Source organism: Nannospalax galili, unplaced genomic scaffold, assembly GCF_000622305.1.
Source record: "Nannospalax galili isolate Female #2095 unplaced genomic scaffold, S.galili_v1.0 scaffold11, whole genome shotgun sequence".
Taxonomy (NCBI): domain Eukaryota; kingdom Metazoa; phylum Chordata; class Mammalia; order Rodentia; family Spalacidae; genus Nannospalax; species Nannospalax galili.
This window is the reverse complement of record NW_008330735.1, coordinates 469,722-484,225: the sequence shown is the minus strand read 5'-3', so window position 1 is coordinate 484,225 and position 14,504 is coordinate 469,722. Positions and strand designations below refer to the sequence as shown.

Sequence of the window (14,504 nt, the reverse complement as noted above, 5' to 3'; positions counted from 1 at the left end):
TCTGCAGTAACCATTAACCACTGTAGAAAAAGAAATTTCCCTCTATCATTGAGGCTAATAGCATCAATAACACATGATGAGCATAAACACAAATGTTTAGAAGACAATTTGACAAGTACATCACATTTGTTTAACAAAACAGTAGCAGTGGCTTCTGCCAGTCTATAGGGCCTATGATAAATTCTGCCATAGGTCTCTGTACTGGCTTACAGTACCAAATATGAGTTCCTTCCTGTGGAACAAGTTTGAAATCCAAATGGAAAGCAATTGGTTGTATCCATAACAGCCATGCCATTGTTGCACCAGTGGGATCATCTTGTCTGGCATGCTGGTGGTGTAGCATGTAGGAGCCATAGACAAGCAGAATTATTAGTTATAATTCTTCTGCAGCAATCTGCCAATCCCAGCCAGCAGAGAGGAGTTTCCAGAGAGGAGTTTCTTAGCCCAATTTCTCCACATACTTTAGCCAAAGAGTGCAGAATCTTCAGTAATAGAAACATCATTCTAGCTCTGGTATGCAACCAACCGCAATGCCAATAGACTAAATTATTTGGAGGGCCTCAGGGGCCTCTCTGGACAACAGTTCAGGAACATAGCCTATGTCTGGCATTAAGATATTCACTCAACCTTATGCCCCTTTTTCTACTTACACAGAATGACTTCATTTGAACTTTTTAACTGCTTTTTTAAAAATTTCATGTTTTTCCAGATGCTTTTCCAAATCTGTAAGGCCCTCAAGCATTAACATTATATAATGAAAGTCTTTTTATGTAGGACAAGGAAGATTTCTGAAGGCCCACCACTACTCATTCCTAGTAAATGCCAATTGGTTTTGGGATTCAGGATTCAGCAGCTAGGGCAAAAATAAGCAATACACTGTAAGGTACAACACAGCATGAAAAAGTCCCATAACTTCTGTCAATTGTTTCATCAACCAAGCAGTGTTGGATATGGATAGGAGACATTGTCTTATTTAACTCTTTATAATCCACAATCATTCTCTATATCAGTCATTCCATGTCCTAACTCTGGTGCATTGCATAGGGATACCATTCATTTCCCCACACCTCATGAGCTTGACAGGGGCAGTTTGCAGTATTCTGTCCACCTCAGGGACAAGGGGGAACAGAGAGAGATATGATCTTACCTGCCTCATTCACTGTTGGAACAGGCTATCTGGTTCTGACAGGCTCTGAGAACTGGCACAATCAACCAACTGTGGCAGCTGAAAGGGTCTTGGGATAGTCACACAATCTCTATTCCAAGCATGCTTTCTTATGTGGGAGAAAGCATACTCTGGGGGAATAGCTGTCCATCCCTAGGACAAGCTTAATCTTTTTTCACCAGTTCTATTCTGTCTCATTGTTTATTTCCCCTTCATAAACTGTTGCTTAGGTGTTAAAGCCCTCTAGAGGCTCTGTAGCAAGCATTTGACTTTCTGTCAACTATTTTCCAGAGATCTCTGGCTCCATGCAAACCTTGCCACATTTTCTTTTGAGAGATCCAGGAAGATCCCACAATTTGCTTTCCCTTTTTCTTATCTCCTGAATACTGGAGCACTTTACAAATCTAATTTACATGCTGTTTTAAGTCATAAGATCTGCCAGAGTCTCTCCAACCTCATAAAGGTCATGCTGCACATGGAGCCCAACAAAGCCACTCTATATCAGTCCTGAGGTCCTTGCTGAATCACCTTTTTCTTAACTCTGCTGTGAACACAGTCCTATCAGGACCTTCTCTCATATGCCCAATTACCCCAATAATGTTTGTCATTTTTCTATCATTTTGCAGTCCCTAATATTCATGGGGACCTCATTTATTGATAACCAATTATCCCTAATGGCTCATACATGGACTGTTTTCCCTCATATTGCCTCAGGTTCTGCAGTCATTGTCTCAATAGGACATGAGTAGTTACATTACTCTCTTTCAGTATTTCCAATGCACTCAAACTAATCCCATCTACTCTTATATCTTACAACCTCTTGAGCCAATCTGTGAGAGAATCATTTACTATGTAAAAGTTTTTCCCAATTCAAGCAGTTCAAAAGCAGAATATCCTCTGATTATCACAATCCCCTGTACTGGGTATTTTAGTCACTTTTCTGTTGCTGTGATAGAAACACTGACCCAAGAAATTTATAGAAGGAAGAGTTTATTTGAGCTTAAGGTTCCAGAGGAATTACAGTCCGTCATGGCAGGGAGGCATGGTGGCTGGAGGTGGCTGGAGCAGGCGCAGCAGAAGCTAAGCTCTCACATCATCAAGCAGGTACAGGAAGCAAGAGAGCAACTGGAGATCCGGCAAGCCTTAAGAACTCTCTAAGCCCACCCCCAGTGACGTGCTTCCTCCAGAATAGCCACACCTTCTAAAACCTCCCAAAAAAGCACCACCATCTGGGGACAAAAGGTCCAAATACTTGGAGTCTATGGGGGACATTTTCATTCAAACCACCACACTGGGCAACTATCAAAGCCTGCATTTGCATATTAGATAATGGATTTCTCTTCCTCTGTGTTAAGTTCCGATCTAAGGAGCATCTTCTACCACTTCTCCCTTGCTCTGTTTCTCCCATGACTCGTCTTTTCTTATTCCTGCCATGGGTTCCAAGTTTTTTGGATCCCAGGAAGAGCTCTCTAACACATATAATTTGTACTCTCTTTCCCTTGTTGCTCACCAACTGTAAGAGACAATAAGCCTCTCATCTTCTCTTTTCTCCATTTTCTTCCTGCCAAATCAGAGGCTAGTGCAAAGTAGGGCATCTTCATGTCTTCTTCCCATTGGATTCTTTGCTTACATGATCACGTTCTTTCTGGCAGACAGCTCAGCTTCAATAGCATATTTTATTATCTGCAACAAAGGTCACACAACTGCATCCAAGCCTGTTTATGATCCTGCTCTATACATGCTTACTTTAAGGGATTGCAACATATTCTCTAGTCTATCAGCCATTTGGAGAATATCCTTATTCTTGAATGACAGGCCCCCATTCATCAAGAGAGATGCCACCTCAAAGCAGACAGAGGAAGATGGCTACTCTGAGATCCCCCTCTACCCCAGGAGCACACCACTCTCATACATCTCAGCCTTGGTTGCAGTTACATGTCTGAACACTTGAAAGCAGGGATTATACAAGGATGAATACAGAGATGCAATAAGGTCCATAATCGCATATCACATGTCCATATTAGGATTGCCCCTGAAGACATTCTACACTCAGATTAACCTCAGTTTGACATCTTATCACCAAACACAGGGGCCATGAAACCACTCCTCTTCTTTGTTTTGTGTGACTTTTCCTAGGGAGACATGAACAAATGTCTATTCACTTCCGATACAGCAGAGATGGCAGGCCTCAGAAACATCCAAGTCTGGCTTGGTGAACCCATGAGTTTATTGTGGTGTCTGGGTGACTCCAACATTGCTGCATTATTAAGATGCTTATCCCAACATGAATGGCAACTTACCAAAGCTGCACCTGTGGGGGTCCCTGCTGAACCTGAAGTAGATAGCACAAAGAATGTCTGGCCCTTTCACCAGCAAGAGTTTATTGTTTATATAACCTTGGGGTGGGCCCTCATGAGTCCTGAAACTTCCTAAGCTTCTTGAGTTTTGTAATTTCATGAGATTCCTGAGCCTAATAAGTTTCAATAGCTTCCCCACTTTATGAACCTCCTTCCTGCAGGAGGGAATCTTTCAATTCAATTGTGTAGGAGGAGATACTCACACAACAATGTAGACTTCTGCTGGGTTCGCTTTATGGAAAGAGAACAGGGAACATAGGAGAGTTGTCTGGTCACTCTTCCTGCCCCATTTCTTGCTATTGACAATGATGATAGATCCACACCAATCGCCTTGTGATCATAAGGAGAAAATGAGACATAGCTGAGACATTGACCCAGGAACCACTGAAAGACCATTGAACTTCTTCATCAAGACTGGATAAGCCAACTTCTAGCTTTTTGTTAGTTAATCAGTAAATCACCACAATTAAAGTGATAATTAATTGGTTTTTTGGTTACTTGTAGCAGAGTATATACTAATTGATACAAATGACTTCCTAACAGCATCTCTTCATTGGTGGATAAAGGAACAGGTAAAGACACCTCATTTTAAACCCAAGCTACATTTAATAAGTAATATGCCCTGAGTTGGGTTACATGTTTTTTGAAGAGGAAGTCCTTCCTTAGTTCTAACAAAGACATCATAGAAGCTAATGAAGATACAGCTGGCTCTCTTCACAGGTGCTCCTGTTATACCACCTGTATCATGGAACTTGTTCCACTCGGTAATTGCTCCTTTCTTTTCTGAATTCCTAACAGGACTCAGTTGTATGAGGACCAGAAATTCTTCTGGTTCATCTTATTATAAAGTCTGGGAAAGGGCCAGGCATGCAGTGGTGCAAATAATGACCATGTTTGAACTAATTTGAATTCAAGTGACAGATGAATCTTTGGTTGGGCTTTGTTTTCATTTTTACTCTAAGATATATGGTCCCATATTTTTTTTAGGAACTATGGGTATGATAAGGATCCAGGATGAACCATGCAAGATGTCGTCATCTGAATCCACCCTGGTGCATAGAGAGTACATGTCAGTGATGGTTGGAGCCTGTGCAACTCAGTGCAAAATCTTGACTTCGGAAGACTGCTGATAACATGTTGCTCCTCCTTTACTTATTCAATAAAATGTCTTGAATGCTTACTACCTGCCAGGCATATGTCTTCCATCCTAATATCTTTCTTTTTTTTTTTTTTTACCTTGCTACCCTATTTCTGGAGAAGGACTTTTGACTTGACTTTCACTTTTCTTGCACCTCTAGTAAAGAACTTATCCTGTCAACTTCTTGCTTATTTGATTCCTGTTCCAGAACAATTTGCATTTTCAAAGGAGACAATGCTGACTTAAAGCAGAAGGTAGCAAGTTCAAATATCTAAAGATGACAGATCTGAAATGCAATTAGACATATTGAAATAGGAAGTGATACAGATTTGCTGACTGGACATCCTCACACTCCACTAAGTCCAACCAATGTCAGGGGACAGGGTAGGAGAAGGCCCCAGTCACCAAACTTTCTTATCTTTCAAGAAAACTTCAACTATATTTTTAATGAATCCCCCAAGTAGGCACTGGTGACTAATTCATTCTCTCTCTCTCCTCTCTCCTCTCTCTCTCCTCTCTCTCTCTTCTCTCTCTCTCTCTCTCTCTCTCTCTCTCTCTCTCTCTCTCTCTCTCCCCCCCCCCATAATGGCCAGACAAAACATGCCTACAGGTTAGATGCAATCTCTGGGTCACCATTTTGAGATTCCTGGCTTAAAGGAGTGAGTGAAGGCCTTCTTTGCAACCCTGTGGCTCCCAACAGGAGAACATTTGGGATGAGGAAAAAGAGTATAAATAAGATGGAGAAGAAAGAATAGGCAAAGGTTTTCTTGAAGGCTGCAGTAAGACCATTGTTGAATGGAAGACATCTGGCTCTTGATCAGTACTAGGAGACTCTGTGATGGTCCTTCATCAACACATTCTCACTAAGGTTCACTTCTCTTTCAGCGTGCTTTGATAGATGCAAAAGTAGAAACTAGAACTAGAACTCAGAATGGGTTCTCTCTAATTCATACCATTTACCCTGCAATTGGTATCTCCATTTGCATCTCCACCTGTCTCTTTGTCAATAATTTTTTTCTAAGCCTGCTGAGGTGGTTCATCTCATAAACTTTACTGTGAGATGTTACAGTTTTCTTATCCATGAAGTGGCACCTACATCATAGTGTTATGTGCCTAGCACATAGCATGCAAGTAAAATATTAGATTATTATTATTCTAATTATTACCAATATTTGCTTTACTTGTTTATTTCTAAAGGATTTTTTAAAAAGCTTGTGCCACTGCCCTTGATTTCATTCCCGGGAAAAGAAATACTTTCAAAGTCTTCCCTATGTGGAAATAATATATTGGAAATGTTGACAAGATTCCCACCAGGATCAAAGATCCAGGGCAAACAAACAGTTATGAGAAAGTAGAAAAGGAGGAACAAATAGAGGAAGGGAAGGTGGGAAGGTGGAAAGTAAGGAGAGAAAAGGGGCAAAGACAGAGACAGAGGCCAACCCCAAACAGAATATCATTCCAGAAGAATGTTAATTTTCTGTGCTCACATCTTCCCTTAACACCTTGTATGTTATTCAAGAGTGGAGAAGTGATCCAGGCAACTCAGTGCAAGCAAGTGATAGTGATGCTTTAAAACCCTGACATGCCTCCTCTAAGGACAGCATAGCCTCATATGATAAGAGTTAACCGGAAGGAAAATATAGAAATGATGCATGTCAATTAGGAAAGAATTCTACTGCGTTCTTATTTTTAAAATTCACCACGGGGTCCCTCTAGTGTATTGGAGATACAATTTTATTGCAAATTTGTAATTCTAGAGAAAGGACAATTTGCTGAGATAAACTTCTTCAGTTTATGGATGAGGAGAAATGAGACCCAAAAAGAAGATATGACCTCTCTATAGTAGAGCCAGATGTGGCAGGATCAGAAAAAAATGATGTGTTGCTGTTATCATAAAGACCTTGAGTTAAATTAGTTGACTATTAGGGTTAGAAGAAATCTTATTTATCAGCTAATGAAAAAAAAAAAGCAACAATAATAGGCTTTAATGAGACTTCAGAGTTGCCAGACCCTGTGTGCTGGATGCTAGAAAGACAGTAGGGATCAATTCAGGCATGGGCCTCCTTTACAAAGAATACAAGGTGTTTTCACTTTACTAAGAGGCAAAGCTAGCCCAGTGCTTGTCTTACCTATGACCAATATGTCTATTATCAGTCAGAACCAGGACCCAGCTTTCCAGCCAAAGATTTTTGCTTTACTATTTTTGCTTTACTATACTTGTCTCCTGAGAGTATACAATGTAGTCATTTGTGGTAAGGAAGAATCACAGATGTCTCCTGAAGAGTTTTAATTCCATTAGGAATGAAGGAATTCAACATTAAGAGGCCTACTACACTCAGCCCAAAGGCTTTGAGATAAGGAAGTGGAGTAAGTGAATACTGTTAAGTGAATACTGTTGCCATCATTCAAATCTTTGTTCCTAGGTAACCACCTCAGACAGAAAAGACTTCTGATAATTCAATGGAGACCTTCACTGATCGCCCCAACAAACAGCTTTCTATTCTTACTTTCAATCACCCATAAGTATTAACTTTGTTTTATATTCTTCTTGTAACTATCAAATACATATATACATATTTACATACTTACTTTCAGACATAAATGAACCTGTGAAAAGAACTCTATCTTCTTTGCTGTTACAACAACAACTAAACAGCACATGGCCAGAGTAGATGTTCTGTATTTGCAGAGTGAACGAGTGATTGGTGGTTCTTGATTTCTGGACTTACATTGGCTTCCATAACAGAGCCACCTTGCTACCCAGGCCACCTTGCTACTGAGTCACCATATCCTTTAGCAGCATCCCACAGTTCAAGACAGCATCAACCCCAGAGGTGAAAGAGTTAGGTGGGAAGGTTTTCTTAACAGAAATGTTCACTGCCTGTCAACCTTCCTGTAGAATCCAGCAATCTGTTTCCATTTCGATACGGTTGTGGGTTTTTTTTAGTCTACATCTGTAGAACTGAGAAGTGTTACAGTGATTTCCATAATAACAAGCTTCTTACCCCACTCTCGCCAGTTTACACGAAGTGACAGTGTTTATGGTATACGATATGTACATTATGGCTCCAAAGTTGCTACTTGGATGTCACCCACTCTGCTTTGTTTCTGCTTGTTGCTGTAGCGGAACGATTCTCTCAGGAGAAAAACTGGGATTTTTAATAAAAGCACAACATTGTAAAAACTGCTGTTAAGAGAAAGTCATTTTTATGAGCTATACTAACTGCCAGGAGGCTAGATACATTCCACTTCTTTTTCAGCACTGGGTCCCTTTTTGGTGTAACTGTCTCATGCATTTCTCTTTGCATACCACAACCTTAGTGCAATCCTCACAGCTCAAGGATGCTAAATTTGTGCTTGGGGAACATGAGAAAATAAATATGCCTACTTATTTTGTACCTAGTAGCTGCCCATATTTGCTGTCCTAGCCTTTGCAAACACATCTACTCATAGTGTGGGAATCATGGAAATCAACTGTCTCATCCTAAATTTCCTTTGTTATATTCAAAACACAAGATTTTTAGGGGTCCTACTTGTATGCAAAGTAAAAGTCTAAACCTTTGGGTGATAGAAAGTTACACTTAATGACAATAGTTTTAAAGATGCCCAGCCCTTAGGAAAACATTTTAGAAAGCAGTGGGAATATTTTGATTGTTACAGTGATTAGTGATAGCAACTGCAGCATTTAATGGACAAGGGGAAGAGATGTTAGATGTCTTCAAATGTGGGCACTGGTCTTCTCTAATGAGAAACCATCTATGCTCCATGAAACTTTCTAATGCCCCACCCATTATTCATATGTGTGACAAAATAATCTTGTGTGTGTGTAGTGTGTGTGTATGTGTGACTAGTATCCAACTTTGTTTTAGAAAGATCATTCTGAATATAGAATAGAGAATGAATCAAATGTGGGCAAGAGAGGATGATCAGTTAACACACATAGAATATCACGCATGAGAATTGATGGTATCTTAAAAATTGTGCCTGTTAGCCGGTGTGGTGGTGCATGCCTTCAATACCTGAACTCAGGAAGCAAAGGCAGGTGGATATCTGTGAGAACAAGGCCAGCCTGGTCTACATAGCATGCTCTAGGCCATCTACGGCAACAGAGAGACTGGCTAGAAGTAGAAATAAGGCATAAGTAGCTGCCAAGAATGTTTTCTGAGTCTAGTCAGAAATGTCAAATGGGATACTCATCAATGACATGACAAACACTGGAGCATTAGCCAGTATGGCAGAGAAGGCAACTGATTTACATAAGAGTACATCTTCATAACTAACGCTTTGGGTGAAAAACAATGAGTGACTTACATAGAATCACAGTTAAGAATAATTCCTGAGTCAGCAAGACAGCTCAGTAGGTAAAGGAGCTTGTCATCAAGTCTGATGACTTGAGTTCAGTCTCTGGGACCTCTATGGTAGAAGGAGAGAAGCGACTCCTGTAAATTGTCCTCTGACTCCACTTGTGTGCTTGGCAAGGTACATTTAAAAAAATTTTTTTAAAGAAAGAAGGATCCCCATCACATTGGTATTTTAGACCTCTTAGTTACAACTTCCAAAGGATTTTCCCTGTACTACATTTGTTGCAAAGGATTTCTTGTCTTCTAAGAGTTTGTAACCACTAGTGATTTGGAAGAGAGGTAATAAAAATATGTCTTCAAATAAGCAAGCTATACCACAAAGAACAAGTGCCTGACACCAGAGATCACTCAGTGCTGTGAAATTTCTGGAGGATGCGGAGCACAGCTGGCTGGAATGATCATGGAGAGCTTCACTAAGAAGCTGGCTCAGTAGGTGAGTCTTAAAAGGTGGGCAAAATGCTAGTGTTACTGGTGGTAAGGCAAGCAATGTGGATGGAGGTTTCTTGTAGGAAACAAAGAGCATCAGTGGAAAGAAGTGGCTTAAGAATAGAAGAAATGTCCTCCATGCCTCAGTGTCTAGAACCTGGTAGGTGTTCAGTGTTTGTTGAACATTAAACTGTTCCATTTTGCAGTTTAAATATTTGATCCTGCTTTACAATCCAGCTATTCTTTCTCCATCATTTGTGTTCTCGGTGACTCATTTCGAATTTTGCCTAAATGGATAAATGAACATTTATGCTTCTGAGAAAAAGGTGTTAGGACGGTGAGTGCATTTGCTCATTAGAGATTTTCTGTGTATACTGACCCATTTTTTCTAAACCCTGTGGCACTACCATCTAAAGCTGTCCTTCTTTATCTTACAAATGTTGATTTCTACCATTTCCGGTATAGAAGGACAAAACTTACCTTGATGATGAGGAAAAGAAATGGGGCATCTAATTAATTTGATATTCCAGCTGTCTTATATAAAATTCCAAACATATTTTAACGTATAAATTTTTAGCTGAGCATGATGGCACATACCTTTAATTCTATCACTTGGGAAGCACAGGGAAGCAGATCTCTATGAAATCACGGCCAGCCTGGAGTACACAATGAATTCTAGGCTGGCTGGGGCTTCAGGGAAAACTTGTCTCAAAGACCAAAAATGTACAAATTTTAAAAATTCATCCATTTTCTACCTTTAGAATAACACAGAGAGAAGACAGATAGACCAGTTGATATAGTGCTTGCCACATAAACATGAGGATCTGATATTGAAATCCCTACATGTACATAACATCTATAACCCTAGCACCCAGTGGGGCAGAGACAGGTGGATCCCTAGAGTTCACTGACCAGTTTGTTGAGCCAGTTAGTGAGCTCCACCTTCAGCGAGAGACTCTGTCAAAAAAGTAAGGTGGATAGCAACTGAGGAAAGTACTCAATTTGAGCTCTGACTTCCACGCACACTTGCATATATATGAATATGTACACACATACACCCCCTCACACAACACCATATACATACATACATACACACTCACACACAAGAACACATAGTTGTCTTTATTTAGTTCTAGGAACTCAGGCAATAGCATTTTCCAGGACCCTGGGTTACAATGTCAAGTGTCAATCCCCCTTTCTTAAGCATGAAAGAATTTCAGAGACGAATTAAGTATATATTGGCCATCCGACTTTATTTAGAAATATCTTTCATTTTTATCAGTATTTCTCATTAAACCATGATGTCTACTTAATCATTTTTTTAACCTGTCAGGGAAAAAAATTCTCACAACATGGAATTTCTAGAGTCTTTTAATTTTTGTATTTACTGTTTCATTCTTGTTTTAAGGAGATTCATGTTAGCATTACTAAAAATCAGTCTACAGACTCTCATCCAATTTTGTCCTAAACCACAGGGGATACCCTTACTATCTACCATTCCTAACAGAGTGCCTAATTGGCACCTGTTGTTTTAATTATAAAAAGACATTCATATATGTTTGCTGCCTACAAGGCTGTCCTGCTATTGAGATAAACATGGAAAGGACAGAGATATTAGAGGTGACAGAAATGGAAACCGAGCTAGAAAGACAGAGGAGGAGAAGTAGGGGGGGGGGCAACTTGAACTCTTTATGTGAATTGTAGTGATTTAATCACAGATGATTATAAAAACAATAGATTTACTGCTGTTCTTCAGTTTAAAATAATGACCACAAATATGCAGTTAAATCTAAGCTCTACCGTGGTTAAGTGTATGACCTTGGGCAAGTCACATTGATTCTCTTTAAGTCACTTCTGTCATCTGTGAAATAAGAAAGTTAGATTAGGTCATTACCAAGGCCCTTTCTTGGTAACAGATTCTAAATCTGAACTGCTTTATCCCTAATTTAGGGAACAATTTCTTATTGCCTCTTCTATTCCGGTGCATCTTCCAAGGCACCCTATATAAAGATTGGTAGTATTTTGTCGTTATTTTTTTCCTTGCTTTAGTGTTATTAAGTACAATGACTCACAGGACTGGGTTCCAGCTGGAGGTCTGGGAGATGCCCATTTCTGAGGGTGAAGCTCTGATGCCGAGGAGCAGGAAGTAAAGCAAACAGCATCGCTTGCCACTCCTAGCTGGCTGCACCTGTCCTGATTCCAATAGAAGACACAACCAGGTGAAACCCGAAAGCCCCTCTGAGCAAAGAGGGCTAGTCCATTCAAATAAATAAGGACTTTGACCCCTGGGAGCTGAGTGGCATGCAGAAGAGAGATCTTCCTAGCAATATCTAAATGGTATTTTCATGCTGGGTACGTGTTGTGACTCCTCTCTTCCTTGTTCTGCACTAATGAATTTGTGCTATTTTTACCCTGGAGGAGTTACTTTGCAAACACTGCCTCCTAATTGTTATTTATAATAGCTTACTTTTATTATAGTAATAGCACATATTTAATGCAGAAAACAGAGAAAGTATTAAAACAAAACTAACAGTTACCTACCTACACAATGCCACTACCAAATATTTGATGCATTTTTCATTGTGTATAATTATAACCCATGATTGTGTTCCTTCTACATTTTGAGCTTTTGATAGGTACAAAAATGTGTGTAGTTATCAGAATCCCTCCAAACAACAGAAAACTCAGTTCAAACTGGATTAGGCAAGAAAAGGAATTTACTGGATTACAGAAAATGTCAGTGTAATGGATTAAGTATTTATCCATTACAGGACAGACAGCAGTTGTGTAGGCACACAATGAAATGCTATTGAGTAGAGAAAATGAGAAATAAAACCACATACTGGAACCAAGAAAATTTTCACAAATATAATATTGAAAGTAAGTTGTAAAATAATACACATACCTACTCATCACGAGTAATTTTAAAGGATACAACTCAACATAATTTGTGAATATATACATATACATTTTTGTTATTATTGGTCTGTGTGCATGCATGTGCCATGCACATATGTAGAGATAAGAGAACAATTTTTTTGAGTGGGTTTTCTCCTTCCACCTTTGTGTGGATTTCAGGGATTGAACTCAGATTGTCAAGCTTGCATCACTGGAGCAAGTGCCTTTACCCACTAGTGATCTCCCTGGCCTAAGACATGCACATCTCATCTTAAAAAGAAGATAAAATAAGCCCTAAGTTGAAGAGGGTGGGACAGGCTACAGCCCAGAAGTAAAAAGTATCTAGGGTGGTAATGTTCTGTCTTTTAAGGTGGATGACAAGTATCTAGGCGTTTGTTGTATTAACGCTATGCATGTTCATAAATCTGAATGAATTCACAATATGTGTTTTTATGAACATCCTTCCCACCATCACCACCCTCACAAATACACATCACACTCTACTGAATATTGAGGAATCATCCAGTTCCTTTGTGGCTGGATCCCAGGGTCAATATGCATCTGAGCTCTGTCTTCTAGGCATGCTTTCCCCTTATAGCGTGTGTGGAGTTGTGGGTGTATTAGTTACTTGTCTGTTGCAGTGATAAAACACCATGACCAAGGGAACTTATAGAAGGAAGAGTTTGTTTAGCTTACAGTTCCAAAGGGGTAAGAGTCCATCATGGCAGGGAGGCCTGGTGACAGAGGTGGCTGGAATAGGAGCAGAAAGCAGAGGCTCACATCTTCAAGCACGCACAGGAAGCAGAGCGTGCCTGGAGATCTGGTAAGGCTTAAAAGCTCTCTAAATCCACCCCCAGCACCATGCTTCCTCCAGCATGGCCACACCTTCTAAGACCTCCCAAAACAGCACCATGAACTAGGGACAAAGTGTTCAAATACTTGGAGCCTATGGGGGACATTCTCATTCAAGCCACCACAGTGGGAAGCAAAAACTTTAAGTGGATATTTTCCCCTACAAAACCAAGGAGAGAAAGCATCCCAGTCTTTCAGGAACCCTGAGAAGATACCACTGTTGAACTTTTGCATATTGACATTGACCACCCGTCAGTATCACGATTTAATGAAGTGAAGGTGAAATTTGTCACACAGCTTTAGAAGATTTCAGTCCATCGTGGGGGAAGGAAAGGCAGGGTTCCTGGCAGCAGAATCATGTGGCCAAGGCTCCTCGTGATACAGCAGAACAGGAAGCAGAGAGCAGGAAGTGACCAGAGGTTGGGCTATAACCTTCAAAAACCTGCCTCTAGTGACCTACAGCCATCAGCCAACTCTGCCTCCTAAAAGCTCCACAGTCCTCTAAACATCACCTTGAAGCAGGAACATTTGTGAAATCATCACAACCACAGTTCATTCTGTGGGCTCACAGACCTATATCTGATTCCATGACCTTGGAGGACTTGATGCTCTTAGTAGCCTGGTCTGAGTTGTGTGCCCACCCCTTGGTTTGAGGGGTTAGTGGGTGGCTCAATTCACACCTAAACCACAGGCACTAGAAGAGCGGAATGGGTGGTCCCTCTGAAGAAAATCAAGCTGCTATTAGCAGAACAGATTCTGGATAAGATTAAACAATAGCTGGCCACTGTTTTATTTGCTCGTTTTGTTTTGTTTTGTTTGAGATAGGGTCTCATGTAGCATAGACTGCTCTTGTACTCGCTATGTTGCTGAGGGTGACTTTGAACTCCTAATCATCATGCCTCCACTCACCAAGTGCTGAGATTGTCACACTTAGTTGTGTAGGTGCCCACTCTTCTTAGTGAAAACAGGATAATTTACTAGAGCTATCTCAAGGGACTGGAGAAAGGAGTTTACACCACACCCAGGACCAAACCACCCTACAACACTACTTAAATGCCTTGTCTTCTTGCTGTGCTCCCGACTGCCTCCACATACTAATGTTCTCTCTTTTCTCCTGCATCTCACACAGTACACTGACTTCTTTACTGCCCTCTCTACTTAGTAAAAATGATGCTGTCCTCCCCATAGACTCATATTTTTCCTTTATTTTCTGCTCAACAAATCCTGCAATCCATAGGATGTTCCTACATAGGAAGCAGGCAAGTTTGGAAGGTGTTATTACTTGACCCTACCCTTGTGGTGGCGGT

The 14,504-nt window shown here is 40.4% G+C and overlaps 1 long non-coding RNA gene across 1 annotated transcript in view; it reads right to left on the bottom strand.

Moving 5' to 3' along the window:
* Positions 1-2,361: 2,361 nt before the first annotated feature.
* Positions 2,362-14,504, bottom strand: part of LOC115067397 — a 71,464-nt gene continuing 59,321 nt past the window's right edge. The window contains exons 3-4 of the long non-coding RNA XR_003846812.1: positions 3,726-3,852; positions 2,362-2,848 (exon numbers count right to left, since the gene is read on the bottom strand). This is a non-coding gene — a long non-coding RNA (uncharacterized LOC115067397). The remainder of the gene's footprint in view (positions 2,849-3,725; positions 3,853-14,504) is intronic.